This window comes from Lagopus muta, chromosome 2 (genome assembly GCF_023343835.1).
Source record: "Lagopus muta isolate bLagMut1 chromosome 2, bLagMut1 primary, whole genome shotgun sequence".
Taxonomy (NCBI): Eukaryota; Metazoa; Chordata; class Aves; order Galliformes; family Phasianidae; genus Lagopus; species Lagopus muta.
The window spans coordinates 29583425-29600401 of record NC_064434.1 but is presented as its reverse complement, the minus strand read 5'-3'; positions in this window follow the sequence as shown (position 1 = coordinate 29600401).

The following is a 16977-nucleotide window of genomic DNA, read 5'->3' as shown; positions in this document are numbered from 1 at the left end:
TTTGCAATTACATCAGAAGTTTCTAGATAACTCAAAGAATCGTGGTTCCTCTTCTGACACTGAAGGTTTTACATGAAGCAATCTTAGCAATCTTTACAAATCTTTAAATACAAATCATGCAAAATACCGTAGCCCAATTTTAATACACTGATAAATTAAATTTATAGCTGTTGATGTTTTGTAGCTCTAGAGATTCAAAGAGGAGGTTAAAACTTCAGGCCCAGAGCATAACATTCACCTGGGCTATGGCAGACATATGCTGTGATAAGAGATTCATGTACCTGCTCTTTCTTATTGTCTCACTGTTTTCTCATGTTCCTTCATCTCTCTGAATCTGTGTTTTTCTCTGTGTTTTAAATTATTTTTATAATTATATTTAAAAGAAATTTTTTTTTAAATCTTTGTGTTACTAAATACTAAGTTCTTTAATTAATTGATTTGATATATCTAATTTTGAATCAGGAACCTTGCCAAGACTCACTGAAATGCTTGAAGATCATCTGGAAGTTTGAAAGGAAACTTAGTACATTCCTGTGGCTTTGGGACTGTAGAAAGATGGTTTGGGAACCACCAGTGAAAACGGATTGCGCCTGAATGCCCATTTTCTCTGAACTAATAGCATTTCCCAAGAAAGCTAAAAAAGTGGAATTTTCAATTTCAAATTATATGCAAACCTCTTCTTTGTGCATCTTACTCCAGAAGAAAGTGATGGTACATAAGCTGTATGTACCCTGCTGGAAGTAATAAAAGAATAAATAATTTAACAGCATAGTCATTCGATCTTTCTATCTCCTTTATTTTCTGTACTTAATTTCATTTATGGAAAGGCTTGCACAAAAACTGACCACACGAATAAAAACAGATAAAATCCAATTCAGCATGCGGAGGAGTAGAACTAGAGTTACACTGCTGGTTTTTTGGCAAAAGGAGAAAGAGGATTAAAAAAATATTGTAACCTGGTTCTCAGACCTGCCAGGCTCTCTAGGCATTACCCAAGTTACACCAATACCGCATCTGCAGATTTTTTCGTTTTCACTATTGACAACGTTTTTTCCAGCCTGAACATACTGGTAAGCCATTACAATAAGTTAGGTCAAAGATAGCACTGGGCATATTTTCAAAGCAGCAGATCACTTACAGCTTGCTAGGACTCTGGGATTTTCAGAAACCAAGAACGGAAATCCATCCCCAGTTCTGATTCTGAAATATTCAACATAAGTGCTTGAAGATGGTCTAACAAGTAGAATTATGTGCAGCTGGCAGCTGCGCATTGCATCCTTTTAGAAGGTGCCTCTGCCAAAAGGCACTGGTGGCCTTCAGGGAAGATTCCATGCCTGGCTGCATTGGTACTCTATTTGCATGCATCAATTTTTGCTGATGTTTAATATTTTCATCTATAAATGAAAAAATATATATTTTTAAAAGGTTAATAACACAACCTTTGATAGTTAAAATGGATGCAATTGTTTACCAGATGATAAAATTAAAATGGCTCAAGGACAGTGTTTCCAATACTTGCTCTGGCTCAGCTTATTTCATGGGCATCTGCACCCCAGAAGAATAGAAATACAAAACATCTAATGAGTCTGCATACTTCATCAATATTCATTTGGAGATGCTGAGTTGAACCCCTGCCAGGAAAGATATATGACCTACATAATTGGGGATTTCACATCACCCGCAGAGATCTGGGAGAATTTCAGATTTAAAGTGTTTACTCATGCAGCTGAAAGCTGTAGAACAGAAAATGACAAACTGCTGTACTTCTATTCAAGACATACAGAGGCAGATATGCAGTTCTGGCAACTCTACCTACACTTATCATTGCTTCCACATAATCCTGCAGGTTTGGTTGGGTTAATTTCTACTCAACACAAGGAGTACCAGGTAGTATCCATGATTTTCTCAGTCATTTAAAGTAGGGACTAGCAGCTCTAGCAAGCAGTGCTGCTGAACATCCACAATAGACCTCCTTCTATAAATGCTAAGGAGATAACTGAAGAGCGAGAGAAGTCCCAAAGAATTTTCAAGAGCTAAATGTTTAAAGATGTGAGGACACCCCTACAGCATTTTCTTTCTCTGAGTTGTCTGTGTGAAGGTAGTGAATATTCTCACCAAGAATACAGACATGTTCCATTTGTTTTATTACCAGTGCCATTGAACTCCATCTTGCAATTGTGTCGACCTCCCAAGGAACAGTGGATGTTTCTGTTTTCAACAGCCGGGTCACTGGCAACAGCTGCCTCCAGCAGCCTGTGTCCTGTTTGGATTGCAGAGTGAGTGATCACCTCACTACCTGTCTGGGAGATTTTAAGGCCGGACACCCTACAGTCATTTGTTGCACAGTTGACCTCTTTAAGTTGTGATCTTCAATACAACACTCCCTGGAGAAGGAGTTGGTTGATAAATTTGAGATATCCACTGTGCTGTGGATCCTGGCATACCAGGAAATGTATTACTTGTGATAGATATTTAGTCAAATGAGGTACCCTTTTTTCTCCACTACCCTCAGTGCCAGAGAGCAACAAAAACAGAGCTGCTCCTTAACAGAGTACAGTCTTCAAAGGCTAAAAACCCCTAAAGGTCTCTGACACTTGGGGTATTGTGTACCCTCTGGGTGCTGGGCTCCCAAGACCTTTGCACAGGCAGCCAACAGCAGTTAAAACACAGCAAAACTGCAAATACAGCAAGAATTACAATAATAGGTGGCTGTGGGACCATGCCATCTTCATCTATGGATGTATTTTAAAGGTACTGGGTGTAGCTGTATTTCTGCCTAAGGTGGCCTTCAGCACACAATTGAACTCAGTGATAAATAGTTCATTTGTTCAACATTTGTTTGAAAGAGAAAAAAGAGCTCTGGTTTCATGGGAACATGTAACTAGAAATCAAAAGTGTTCTGGTTATCTTGGCTATCACAATCTTTGTTTTCTCTGTTTGTTATTAAGTGCCCACCATACATTCAGTATTACTGTTCTGGTTTTGTAGCCTCTGATTTTATCCTTGAGAAAGAAAATAGTGAAGAAATAGAAAAGTTCAACAGATATATGATATGAAAGACAACTTGGCACAGCACAGTAGCTCTGAATGAAAACACTCCAGGGTAGCTTGTCCTGTAAAGCTGAATTGGCACACTGTACTCTAACAACCCAGCTGTGAGCAGAACAGTCACAAAGACATTTTTTAATCCTTTTTGTGACAATGAGTAGCTGGGCTTTGAAACCTATAGAACCTCTGATATGAGTTGGCCTCATCTGAGAAACAGCCTAGGGAAATGTGTCTGATACCTCTCTGGAAGCATTCAAGGCCAGGCTGGATGAGGCTTTGAGCAACCTGGTCTAGAAGGAGATGTCCCTGCCTATAGCAAGGGGTTGGAACTACACGATCTTAAAGGTCCCTTCCAACTCAAACCATTCTATGATTCCATGATACAAGCTTGTGTAACTCATATCTGTTATTGGATGTCTGTTCACATTTACTGGACACAGGCACCCCTGAAAGACTCATAAGTTCAGACCATTGCATCGACGTCCCTTCCTATACATGCCTGATCCTGTACTTTCAAAAAAGGTATTTTTCAAGACTGAGTGTATCATTCTGCAAATATTGTGAGCCCTTTTAAAAAGCAGAAGTATGATGTCCCAGTGATTCCACTGTGCACGACTATGGCCTTATGGAGGCAATTAGAAGCTAGATTCTCATTTAAAGTAAATAACACCACTGTAACTCCCATGATTTCAAAGTATTTTTTCAGCACTTTCAGCACTTACCTCAGTACCAGAGAGAGAAAGTTGGACCTTGCACATTTCAGTAGTTTCTTATAAAAGCTGTCTCATTTTGTGTCTTTGCAAAATGAAATCTTACAGATACCAGCTCATAACAAACACTACTGGAAAGGACATCAACAGCCCATGTCCACCACCAAGACAGACACAGGTCAGTATTCGTAGGTTTTTGTCCAATTTACTCTTAAAGAGTGTCCTGTTGAAAAAGAAGGCTGTCATCTGTATCAGCATGTCCCACAGTTTGAACTGTTAGGAATTATTAGAGCTTAAACTGTAACTTACTTTTCTACAATTTGATCACCTACTCCTAATCACAGAATCACAGAATTGTAGGGGTTGGAAGGGACCTCCAGAGATCATCGAATCCAACCCCCATGTCATTGTGTCAGCAAACAAATTAATCTCAATTTTTCAAGAGTTTTGGCTATAGGTAGACACAGAAACATCCCACAGCCCTACCTCTAAGGTCTACAAGAAACTCCAATTCATTTAACTTCCCCATGTTCTAAACAGTCCTCATTGTCTTCCTGTGGGAATTCAGAAGCCAGACCACTGATTTTCTCTTGCAGACCTAAATAAAATAAGGCCGTGACATTCCCAGGAGCTAAGTGGAAGCTTATCCCAAGATGCACTCTTGTTTATACACCACAGTCTGTTGTTTGCCTTTTTCCACTGCATCTTGATATTGTTGACTCTTGCTGGGCTTGTTTATGCTAGCATGTCCTATTCCTTGACATCCCTCACAGGGTAATCCACATTGCACATACATTGCATGTGATGAAGAGCAAGAGACTCACATACAGGCCAATTAAATGCGTCTTGAATACATATCAGAATATGTTTTGCAACCTGAAACAAAGGTCACGTTATATCACCTTGAAGGGTGACTGCTGCTGCCAACAGTCCAGAGTCAGTACTAACCTACACAAGGATCTAGTCCCTCTTCCTGTCACTATGTGTCTGTGGCTGCACTGGCATCCCAGCTGCCTCAGTTTGGGGAGCACAAGGTGGCATTGGGCCTTGCAGCTCACATATCTTGTTTTCCATCACTTGTGGGAAAAGAGCCAGGTACAAACCTCCTGCAAGACAGACCTGCCCCATCAGACACCTGCTAATCCAGGGGGGATCTGGGGCTTCTTATTATATTTGAGAGTGTTCTTATAATGGATTTTGCAGTCATTTAGCTTCCTCGTGCTTCATGTTCAACCAGGCTGATTTTCTTCCCTCCTACACACTATCGTTATGCGATGTGGAAGGAAAGGAAGCTCCACACTTCCTTTCCTCCATCTAGATTGTTATTGCCTCTAGTCCTGCTCCCATCATCCTTACACTAAGGGAAGAGATGCATTGCAGCCATTGCAAAGCCCCTGCTTTGCCTCACACTTACTCTTTCATGGATGCAAGAAATGGTACCCACTTCAGAAGTGGAACTAACAGCAGCTGGGCACTGAGAGATCTCAGCCAGTAGTAGTTATTGTTTGTCATATTGCTATTTACAAGGTGAACTTGCCCTATGTCAAGGCTCAAATAAAGGATCAAGCTGTTTGAATCTTATTTAAGTCCACACTACGAGGGAGGTGGACATTAGAGACATGAGAGACTGAATATGAGCCAGCAGTGCGCTCTGGCAGCTCGAAAGGCAAATGGGATCCTGGGCTCCATCAGGAGAGGGGTGGCCAGCAGGGACAGGGAGGTGATTGTCCCTCTCTACTCGGCTCTTGTGAGGCCCCATCTGGAGTACTGTGTCCAGGTGTGGAGCCCTCAGTACAAGAAAGACATTGAGATTTAGGAAAGGGTCCAGAGGAGGGCGACTAAGATGATCAGGGGGCTGGAGCACCTCCCCTATGAGGACAGGCTGAGGGAGTTGGGCTTGTTCAGCCTGGAGAAGAGAAGGCTGCGGGGTGACCTCATTGCAGCCTATCAATACCTGAAGGGAACCTACACCCAGGAGGGGAGTAAACTCTTCAAAAGGGCTGACAACAGCAGGACTAGGGGAAATGGATCCAAGTTGAGGGAGGGAAGATTTAGGTTGGATGTTAGGGGGAAGTTCTTTACTAGGAGAGTGGTTAGGCCCTGGAACGGGCTGCCCAGGGAGGTTGTGGATGCCCCGTCCTTGGACGTGTTTAAGGCCAGGTTGGACGGGGTCCTGGGCAACCTGATCTGAATGTGTATGTTTGGTGGCCCTGCTAGGCGGGGGGGTTGGAACTACATGATCCTTGGGGTCCCTTCCAACCCGGGTGATTCTGTGATTCTGTGATTCTGTGATTAGCAGATTGCAGTGCCCAATGTAAAAGAGTAAGCAGAGTAACAAGGAAGTGATTTGCATCAGACAAGGTAAGTAGTTCAAGACAACCAAAATTAAGCCAATCATTTACATTCACAGTGTTCTTGAGTTCAGATCTTCAACAAATACATACTAAAAATGAATTCAGAGAAAATAATGAATTTTCTTAAGACTAAATCCTATTATTCAATATTGCTAGGAAATATAGACCTCACTGATGCTGCTAAATGCAAAAAGAAAAGAAAAACAGACTGGGAGACTGATAAAAGATGAAGCAGAGGTGGCACAACATTACCCCAATCTTAATTATTGCAAGGGTAAAAGAATAAAGTCATTATAAGTGAAGAAAAATAGTCAAACTAGAGAATAAGGCATAGATGGGTAGATACCATTTGGCTTTGTTTTCTGAATATTGCACTGTTAAAGGTCTCATGCTTCCTAAGTATTTTGAGACCATACACAGTGCTTCCTCATGAAGAATTCACACTAGTTTTTGTTTGCATTTCCTGTATCCTAACATAAAAATCTTCAAGGCTGTGGTTGGTCTCTTTATTGGAAACATGGTAAGTGGGGAAGGATTTCTGAACAAAGTAGCATCTCAATTTTAAATGAAGCAAGCAGACTATGAAATAGTGGTAAACTTATTCCTCACAAGTGTTTCAATATTATATAATGTTAAATATAAATTGTGTTAATATTGTTGTTATACTGAACGTAATTAAAATGTGATTTAAACTAAGTAGGGGTAAACAACAGCCCTTAGCTGCCTGTAAACATCTGACCAAGGACAGTGATCATGCACGGGAGCAAGACACATTAATCATACTGACTTTCACTTAACATTCAGCAAGCTCATTCACCTTTGAATGATGACTGTGGTGATGGTCATTCCTGAAATCAAACTGAAGATAATAAAAGAAAAATCATGTTACATACTTTTGTACTGAACTTAGAATACAATGTACAGAGAGATTGCTGGCTTAATTACTTGGCTACTGAGCTAGAATTTTCTCCATATGAAACCACAGAACTTTCTCAGTACATCATTTCCACATGTGCATGTTTTACTATCCCCATTCCTTGATCCAGCAATTTAAAATACATTCATATGTGAAATAAATAAATAAACAAACAAGGAAATGTCTATCTTCTTACCTTAAAATGTCATTCAGCATGGTTCTCTCACCAGTGTGAGTTAGAAGCACCCCCAGAGAATCCCTGGTAGGGAGCTGTTGGGAATCAGATCAAGAGGCTCTTCTTTTTAAATCAATTCATTTCTCTTATTACGGGTACAATTTCTCTTTCCTTGTTCCAGCCATATTAAAAACGTCTCTTCCTTAAGTGTCTAAAGTCTGGGCTGACCTCAAGACATGAGCATCTCACTAGTGTCAGTCAGAGGTGTGCTACCACAGCAAAGAGAGCAGCTGCTGAGCTCTGAATTACCGGCTGTACCTCCTCTGCAAGTGCTAATAGGTATTTTAAGGTTGTCCGTGGCTCAGAAAAAGAAGTCAATACTTCAATCTCACCTATAAACACATCTGCCTGACACTTCCAGGACTCCTCATGTAGGAAAAGAGCATGTCCACACCAGTATTTATACTTAAAGTTTCTCTACATTCAGTCCAACCTGCTCTGGTTGCTTCTACATTTTATCTTGCAGGCTGTACCAAAGCCACCTTTCTAGGAACTTGCCTGAAGATGACGTCTCTTCTTCTCTGTTTTATTTAGGGGTAATAGCAGTGCTGAAACTTAATTATAATGCTTTGATTTACTCCTAAAGTTAATAGAAGATATAGTATTTTTTTGCTTAAATGAGAGAGAGAGAGAGAGAGAGAGAGAGAAAGGGAGAAAGAAAGAAGGAAAAAAGGAAAGAGAGAGAGAAAAAAAAAAAATTACTGATAGAACTGAAAATTAAGTTTCCATACCAGTGACTCATTACGGATACCACACAAGCAGGTACCTCCAGTCAGGCTGCAAAATCAGCTTCCAGGTATCTACCATCCTGTAGATGTTAAACTGTCTGGAAATGTAACAATACATGGGTTTCTTCTAAAAATGAAATACACTGCATAGCACTGTAATAAACTCAGGAGATTCCCATTTTCTTATACGCCTTCTCAAACAATAAATCAGTTTTATTACATTCTCAGTGACTGTAATAAAAGTGAGGAACTTCTAGATGCACTTCTAGGTGAACTAATCCCTTCACATATCAGATAGGAGATTATGGCAAACAGCTGTGCATGAAACAGCTGTGCATGGGCTAGGGTGTTGGAAGGCAAGGGGGCCTGTGAGAGCTGGTCGGCATTTAAGCAGCTCTTCTTCCAAGCTCAGGATCGGTGCGTCCCTGTAAGGAAGAAATCGGGAAAGGGGGGCAGGAGAGCTGTGTGGATGAGCAAGGAGCTCGTGCACAAACTCAAAGGAAAGAAGAAGGCCCATGAAATGTGGAAAAAGGGTCTGACTACTTGGGAAGAATACAGGAATGTTGTCAGGGTCTGCAGGGATGCGACAAGGAAGGCTAAAGCCCGCCTGGAATTAAATCTGGCAAAGGGGATAAAGGATAATAAAAAAGGTTTTTTCAAGTACATTAACAGTAAAAGGAAGACTAGGGAGAATGTGGCTCCCCTGCTAAGTGACGGGGGTGTTCTGGTAATGGGGGATGCTGAGAAGGCGGAGATACTGAATGCCTTCTTTGCTTCTGTCTTCAGTGGAAAAGCTCCCCCTCGGGAATCTGAGACCCTGGAGGTTAGTGAGAGGATCTGGGGAATGGAAGACCCCCCTTCTGTCAGGGAAGAGGTGGTCCGGGAGCGCCTAGGCAACATCAATGTTCAGAAATCCATGGGACCCGATGGGATTCATCCACGGGTGCTGAAGGAGCTGGCAGAGGTGATTGCTGAACCGCTTTCTGTCATTTTTGAGAAGTCTTGGAAGACGGGGAAGGTGCCTGAAGACTGGAAGATAGCCAACATCACCCCGGTCTTCAAAAAAGGCAAGAAGGAAGACCCAGGCAATTATAGGCCAGTCAGCCTCACCTCTGTCCCTGGAAAGGTGATGGAACAGCTTGTACTGGATGTCATCTCCAGACAACTGGAAGAAGAGGAGGTTATCAGGAGTAGTCAGCACGGGTTCACAAGGGGGAGATCGTGCTTGACCAACCTGGTAGCCTTCTATGATGTTGTCTCTGGCTGGGTGGATAGGGGGAGAGCAGTGGATGTAGTCTACCTTGATTTCAGCAAGGCATTTGATACTGTCCCCCATGACGTCCTTATAACAAAGCTGAGGAAGTGTGGGATAGATGAGTGGACAGTGAGGTGGGTTGAGAACTGGCTGACTGGCAGAGCACAGAGGGTCGTTGTTGGTGGTGCAGAGTCCGGTTGAAGGCCTGTAACTAGCGGTGTTCCTCAGGGGTCTGTGCTGGGTCTGGTCTTGTTCAACATCTTCATCAATGACCTTGATGAGGGGATAATGGCCACCCTCAGCAAGTTTGCCGATGATACGAAGTTGGGAGGATTGGCTGACACGCCTGAAGGCTGTGTTGCCGTTCAGCAAGACCTGGATAGGCTGGAGAGCTGGGCAGAAAGAAACCGGATGAGGTTTAACAAAAGCAAGTGTAGAGTCTTGCATCTGGGGAGGAATAATTCCATGCACCAGTACAGGTTGGGGGATGACCTGCTGGAGGGGAGCTCTGCGGAAAGGGACCTGGGTGTCCTGGTGGACGACAGGTTGGCCATGAGCCAGCAGTGTGCCCTTGTGGCCAAAAAGGCCAATGGCTTACTGGGGTGCATTAAAAAGAGCGTGGCCAGCAGGTCAAAGGAGGTGATCCTCCCCCTCTACTCTGCCCTGGTAAGACCTCATCTGGAGTACTGCGTCCAGTTCTGGGCTCCCCAGTACAAAAAAGACAGGGATCTCTTGGAAAGAGTCCAGCGGAGGGCCACAAAGATGGTGAAGGGCCTGGAGCATCTCCCCTATGAGGAAAGGCTGAGTGAACTGGGTCTGTTCAGCCTTGAGAAAAGGAGACTGAGAGGGGACCTGATCCAGGTCTATAAATATCTAAGGTGTGGGGGGCAGAATGGCGAGGCCGGACTCTTTTCAGTGGTGAGTGGAGACAGGACAAGGGGAAACGGCCAGAAAGTGCAGCATAGGAAGTTCCGCACAAACATGCGCAAGAACTTCTTTACAGTGAGGTGACGGAGCACTGGAACAGGCTGCCCAGGGAGGTGGCGGAGTCTCCTTCTCTGGAGATGTTCAAGACCTGCCTGGATGCCTACCTGTGCGACCTGCTGTAGGGAACCTGCTTTGGCAGGGGGGTTGGACTCGATGATCTCTGGAGGTCCCTTCCAACCCCTACAATTCTGTGATTCTGTGATTCTGTGAAACTACATAAAATATGTGAGTTAAAAATGCAAAGCAATGCATGTAATCAGCTTGAAAGGAATAAGCTGTATGGATTTCACCGAGACTTAAAATGAAGGCAAATGAAGAAAATGAAACAGGATTCCAAACGCAACCGTACATAAAATGCAAGACAAAAACTAAGCATAAATTGCTGGTAGGAACATTAACACAAAGGAAGTTTCGTAACTCAGTAAGTTTGTTCTATTCTACAATTGTTTATTCAAGTGATTGCTAGGGCCTTATGGAAGCAGAATCAGCGTTAGGTTCATGGACACACACACAAATGATCATGTGAGGGGCAGGGAGAAACCGTGCCCATGCCTCAGGCAGGATCCTGTGTGACAAGCTCCTGTGTGAACTCCCACACTGTCTCAGATAAGCCTTTGTTAGATTCCCAGTGCACTAGGGGTGTTCCTAGCTCTTTTGTGCTTACTGCTTTACATCTCCATTATCAAGCTTTGCATTCTCTCAGTTATCCAGCTTCAACACTTTTCACATTTTAGGTTTCCATTATGCTATTTCTGAGCCTACAAGCTATTTTCAGAAACTTAAGTGTTCAAGACCCTTTGATTCTTTTTATTAGCATCCATGCTAAATACTCCCTGCTGGCATTTAAAACTCTCTTCTACTTTTACCATTACTTGGATATTAAACACAGCTCACACACTTCTTTCCAGCAGCCTACCCCTTATTTGAAAACTTGTCTCATATTAACCTCCACCGTCTCTTCTGCAGATTAAATAAAGGCTGCCTTTAACCCCTTCCTCCTATATCTTGTCTCTGAGGACCCTGGTCATTCAGGCAGCCTTTTCTCTACGCAGCCCCCTGTTATTGGTGAGCTGTGCCCAACCATAAACAGTCACTCCGGTTGCAGAAAGCATGGCCTTACAGACAACACTTCTTTTTATACCACCCAGTGTGTTTGCTTCTTGTGCAAGAACTTGGCAGAAGTTGTAAAAAGTAAATAGTTTGGCCTATTTTCAGTGGATTGATCTCTTTGCATCCTGGCTCCTTTTCTGCTGAATATCTACCTTGTTAGTCATTCACTCGGCCTAGATCCGTACAGCCAACTATCATCTTTCCTGAGTACATAGCTATATTCTTGCTTCTGATTTTAGGCCATTTCTGCATTTTGTCAAAGTCAACTTGAAAGCTACTCTCCGGAACGCTGGAAGTCTCTCTGAGGCTGTTGATGCATGCAAATACAATAAGGCTGCATGCTAGTTTTTCAAACTGGGACTCTGATAGGCTCCTGTGAAACTTGATTCAATGTGACTTCCACTTCCAGGGCTTCAAAGGACCTACCAGGCCTGTGTAACTCTTTCTCTACTGCAACTGTCAAGTTTTTTTTAAGGCTTTCAAAGCCCAGAAAAGCGTGATAAACAGGTACCAGATCCATCTGGAGGTCCTTGCACCAGGAGGATGCGGGGATTGCTTTACAGTAGATATCAGCAGAAACACGTCCAATCCAGGACAGAAACCAGCAGAGGAAGCTTCCAAAGAGCAGTATGAAAATCTTGCTGCACAATAGTCTACCCCACACCAAATCTATTCATCTCTCACAGTTCAAGGTTACCTTAAACTCTGATGTATGAAGTTTTAACTTTTCCTTAACTGACTCTCTCTTCCCCTTACAGGTATGTCTTGTCCCTTCCCTCAGCTTGAGAGCTAAAACGTTTTCACTTTGGAAACCATTCTTCTTAGGCTCACTCTGTAGCAAAAGTGCAAAATAAGTAAATAAATGAAGCTTCTTTTGGCATGTTTCAAAAAGTGCTTTACTTACACTTTTAAGAAGAATGTCTCTTTCCATCAATCAGATGGCACAGGAAGATTTACTTCCTCAGCCTCTCAAGTGTCACATTTGTGTTCCCCCTCATAGCTATCTTCTGCTACTGGAATAACAGCAATAGGCTAGTTATGATAATTAAGCTGAAAATGAAAGGTATCAAAGGGAAAATGAAAAAAAAGGATAACTTGCAGAGCAAGCAAAGCCCGCAAAGAAACTCACCATTTCACAGCATTAGAAAATGCACATTCCCCACATTCAGCAGTCCCTCTTTGCTGCAGTTCTCATTGACCATCATGCAATGGGGAGAAAGGAGGCAGAAAGGGAGCAAGAACAAATGGTAGACATTTGGCACTAGAATTCTAGAAAAGTATTGTGAAGACACGTGTTCTATTGAGCATCAAGGAATATATTTTTAGAAAGCAGAAAAACCATAACAGCATCTTCCACTGTGGGAAATTCTCTTTTATTAAAGAAACATCAGCATAAGTTATGAGTTAAGGGTAAGAACACACAACTAAAACACGTCGTGATAAGGTTAGGCAGAGTATCTTTACTGCTGTATCATCTTCTCATACTGAGCAAAAATCATAAACCCGCAAACCTGCAGCTCTTTAAGCAGTTACACAAAAGGAGGAAAAACCAAGAAACAAGGCTGAAGTACTCCATGTGTTTTATCAAGTGCTGCCATCTGATATACATTGGTTTGGGGTTTTTGCTGCAAGATCTGCGGCTGCTGGGAATACTATAGGTGAGAAAAAAAAGGAAAAAAATAGATGGAAAGTTGAAAGTGATTTTTTTCCAAAGTTGATACAGTAATTTTAATTTGGGGGATTCTTGATCTTTACAACTGAGCTATTTGAAGTTCTATCAAAATAAATTCTGGCATTTCCCCATAACAGGACATTATTTGAACCACAATATATGGATAGACACCTCTGCAATAAACTTGTGCAGACGTGCCAAAGGGCAGGCTCTGCTTAAATCACAAGAGCCTGCTTTCTCTCAGGAAAGGATGAGACAACACCAGATACACACAGGCCAAAGAAGCGAGCGCAGGAGCACAAGGCCTAGCAGTGCTCACACACACTGTCATATGAAAAATCACAGCAAAGGAGAGATTTACACGTCTATTGCCACTGACTGGATTGAAGTTAATTCAAGTTCCTGCTTTCCGGGCAGCCTGTTCCACACCCACCACCCTCTGTTGAAGAACCTTTCCATAACCCGCACGTAACCCTCCCCCTATGTGGTTCCATGCTATTCCCTTGGATTCTGTAGCCCTCCTTTGGATGCTCTCTGACAATTTCATGGCCTTCTCATACTGTGGCACCCAAACCTGCACATAGTGCCCGTGATAAGGCTACACAGCCACAGCTGAGCAGAATAACCCTTTCCCTCACGTGGTGGCAGTGCTGGGTCTGTTGTACCCCAGTGTACTTCTGGCTGCTCAGGCACACTGCTAACTCAGGTTAAACTTGCCATCAGCCAGAAGCCCCACATCCTTTTCTGCAGGGCTGCTCTCCAGCCTCTCATTGCCCAGTCTGTAAATAGAGCCAGGATTGCACTTCCTCCTGTTGAACTTTATGCAGTTGCTGATTGCCCACCCCTGCAATTTGCCAAGATCTCTGTGCAAAGCCTCTCCAGCCTCCAGGGATTGAGCAGCTCCTCCCAGGCTAGTCTCTAGCACAATTCACTTAGATGCAGAACTTGAAGATACACCAAGTCATGGATGAAAATGTTGAAGAGAACTGGCTCTAAAATGGAGCCCTGGGGAATCCAACTAGTGACCAGCCACCAGCACGATGTAACCCCATTTACTGTAACCCTCTGAGCCTGACTCCTCAGCCAACTGTTCACCCATCACATTATATTTTGGTGCAGCTGTATGCTAGGCATTTTTTTCCAGAAGGATAGAATGAGAGACATTACTAAAACTTTCACTGAAGTCCAAAAATATTACATTAATTGGCTTCTCCTGGTCAACTGGGCTAATCTTGTCATAAAAGAAAATTAAGTTTGTTGAACAGAGCTTCCCCTCACAAAACATATGTTGGCTGTGACTAATGACTGCATTGTCTTTCAGAATACTCTTCAGAACAGTAACTCCCAAAATAATCTTCTCTGTAATTTTACCAGGCATTGAACTGAGAATGTCAGAATGATCTGTAATTGTCAGGGTCTTCTTTCTTGCCCTTCTTGAAAAATGGGACACTTGCCAGTTTCCAGTTGACTGAGGCTTCTCCAAATTCCCAACACTGTTGAAAAATTACTGAGAGAAGTCTAAAGATGACTTCCAGTCGAGTAAAATATGTTTTTAGAATGTGGAGACTCCTCATCAGAAAACTCCCAGATAATGTTCTGCAAGGTCATGTTTAGCAGCCCAACCATGGGAACCACCACTGCAGCTCCATAAAGCTTTAAAATACCTGTGAGGCATCACCTAAGAAGTGCTGAGAATGAGCAGCAGTCCACAGAGTACAGGAACAGTCATGCCCTACAGGCAGCCATATTATTCAACAACCAAACACTGAACATATTATTATTAAAATTCATCTTTAATAAAATTTAAAAATAACTATTGTAATCTTTATTTGAAGAAAAATAAATCAATGACAAATTTTCAAAATCCTGTAAATCAGTTTAATTCCTTAATATTTGTTCTGTTAATTGAAAAGACACAACCATGCTACTTCATCTCCATTTACTCAAAACAGATTATAGAAGGATTACTTTTTTTTACTTTTTTTTTTACTATTTCTGTTTTGATCAAAAGTGAAATTATGTATGATGATCGTAATATAGATCAAAGTGCATTTCTGTCTATGTCTCAAGCAGCCAAGAATTTTAGTTTAAATTGCTTAAGGCTTGACATAGAAAAACAAGAGATGCAACGGCCAGTAGGACAGTTAAAATTTACTTTGTTACATCTGCATTTATGCCACTTCCCTTGAGCCAGCATTTTTATATTTTTCATCATACTAATATTCCACCCAATCTAACAATACTAGAATTCAACACAAGAAATCCATTTATAATATAGCACCTCAAAATCTGAGCTGGCTGATGAAGCTTTTGAATAACACTAAGAAATACATCAACAAAACGCATCATACGAAACTGAAGAGAAATCTTAGCACTGGAGTTCCGGTGATTGAACTATAGCACTTATAAAAACGATGCTCCAATGCATCCGATAAGAAAAAGCTACCCATTAGGAAAAATGATCACTGGATTTATCTAACACAGCACAATGGCAGACCTTATTGCATAAAATAGCATTAGTGCAATGATATTTTCAAGTGGCACACAAAAGTACAATAAACTGAATAAGAAATAATATTGAAGTAAAATTTATTTTGGCATAGGGAAAAGGAGAATCTAATACAAACTCAAAAGGCCTGATCACAAAACTGCTGTTTTATTTTTTTCTATAAATTACTAGTGATAAAATTTTTACCTATAAATTACTGGTGATAAAATTGAAAGTATTCTCTGTACTTACACAAAGATGGTTTACTGAATAAAGATTTGTATTACAAAAACAAAAACTATAAGGAAAATCATTGACCATTAAGATTGAATAATATGGGTGATTTTGTCCTTTTTGGTTAGTGTTTCAGATCTAGAAATGATTCCATTAGGCATCAGTTGCTTTCCACATATATTTTTCCTAAAATTCTAGATGTGTATTTTACAAAACAGAATATCATACAATGTTTGGCTACTTTTTGAAGATCTTGTATGCTTTAATTGCACATAGATTGCACACAGTAGTACACTGGAGCCTATATAACAGCTATCTATATACACACATATACTTTCTACATAAATCTGCTTGCAACCAAGTATTGTCAAAATTCATACCGACCTGAACACATTTGGAGAAATACGGTTAGGACAGTATTTTGAAAATTTACTGAAAGCAATTCTAAAAACTCAAATCCAATTTTAACAAGCAACTTTCAAGCCAAAAGATAGGCAAGTAATGTTGGATCCTGACTCTTCAGTTTCTCCTGCACTGGTGTGGCTAGTTTTCTCCTTTATCGTGTGCTACTGATGTGCACAACCAGCAAGCTCTTGTTTGAGAAGTAAATGGGACACAAAGATACCAAGCTGGGAAACAAACCAGGCATTTGAGCAGTGCTGGCAAACTTGAAGTTGCTGTGAACCCGTTACGCAGCACTTGTCACAAGACAAGCGCTTCCTGTTGTGTTCCAGCATTCAGCACAGAAGGCTTCTAGATGACATACACAGAGACATCTGTACAGAAAAGCTCACCTGTGGGATGGAGGATGGCAGTCAAGAGAGGAGAGAGATCCTTTAAAATGCATTAAGGTTTTGCTTTAAAGCCAGTCTTAAATAAATGATTATTTCTTGATGATTTAATATGAGGTTAATGGTTCTACATAGACTATCCATTGGTAACATAGAGCTGAAAAGAGCACTGGATGTACCAGAGAGTACTCAGGTTTCAAACAAGGAGCAGACACAGAAAAAGTGTTCAGGCAATGCAATAGGAAGACTCCATTATGAAATATCATTTCCCGACTGCTTTTAGCACAACTTTAAAGCTTTTAAAGATCTTGTTCAATGTTTTCCTAAAGACTTTTTACTAAAAGATTTCCTAGTAATTTCTAACATCAAGAACTGACTGTACAGATGAGTGGAAAAAATACACATAATGAGCATTTATGCACAGGCTCCGACAAAGAAGAAAACACTGA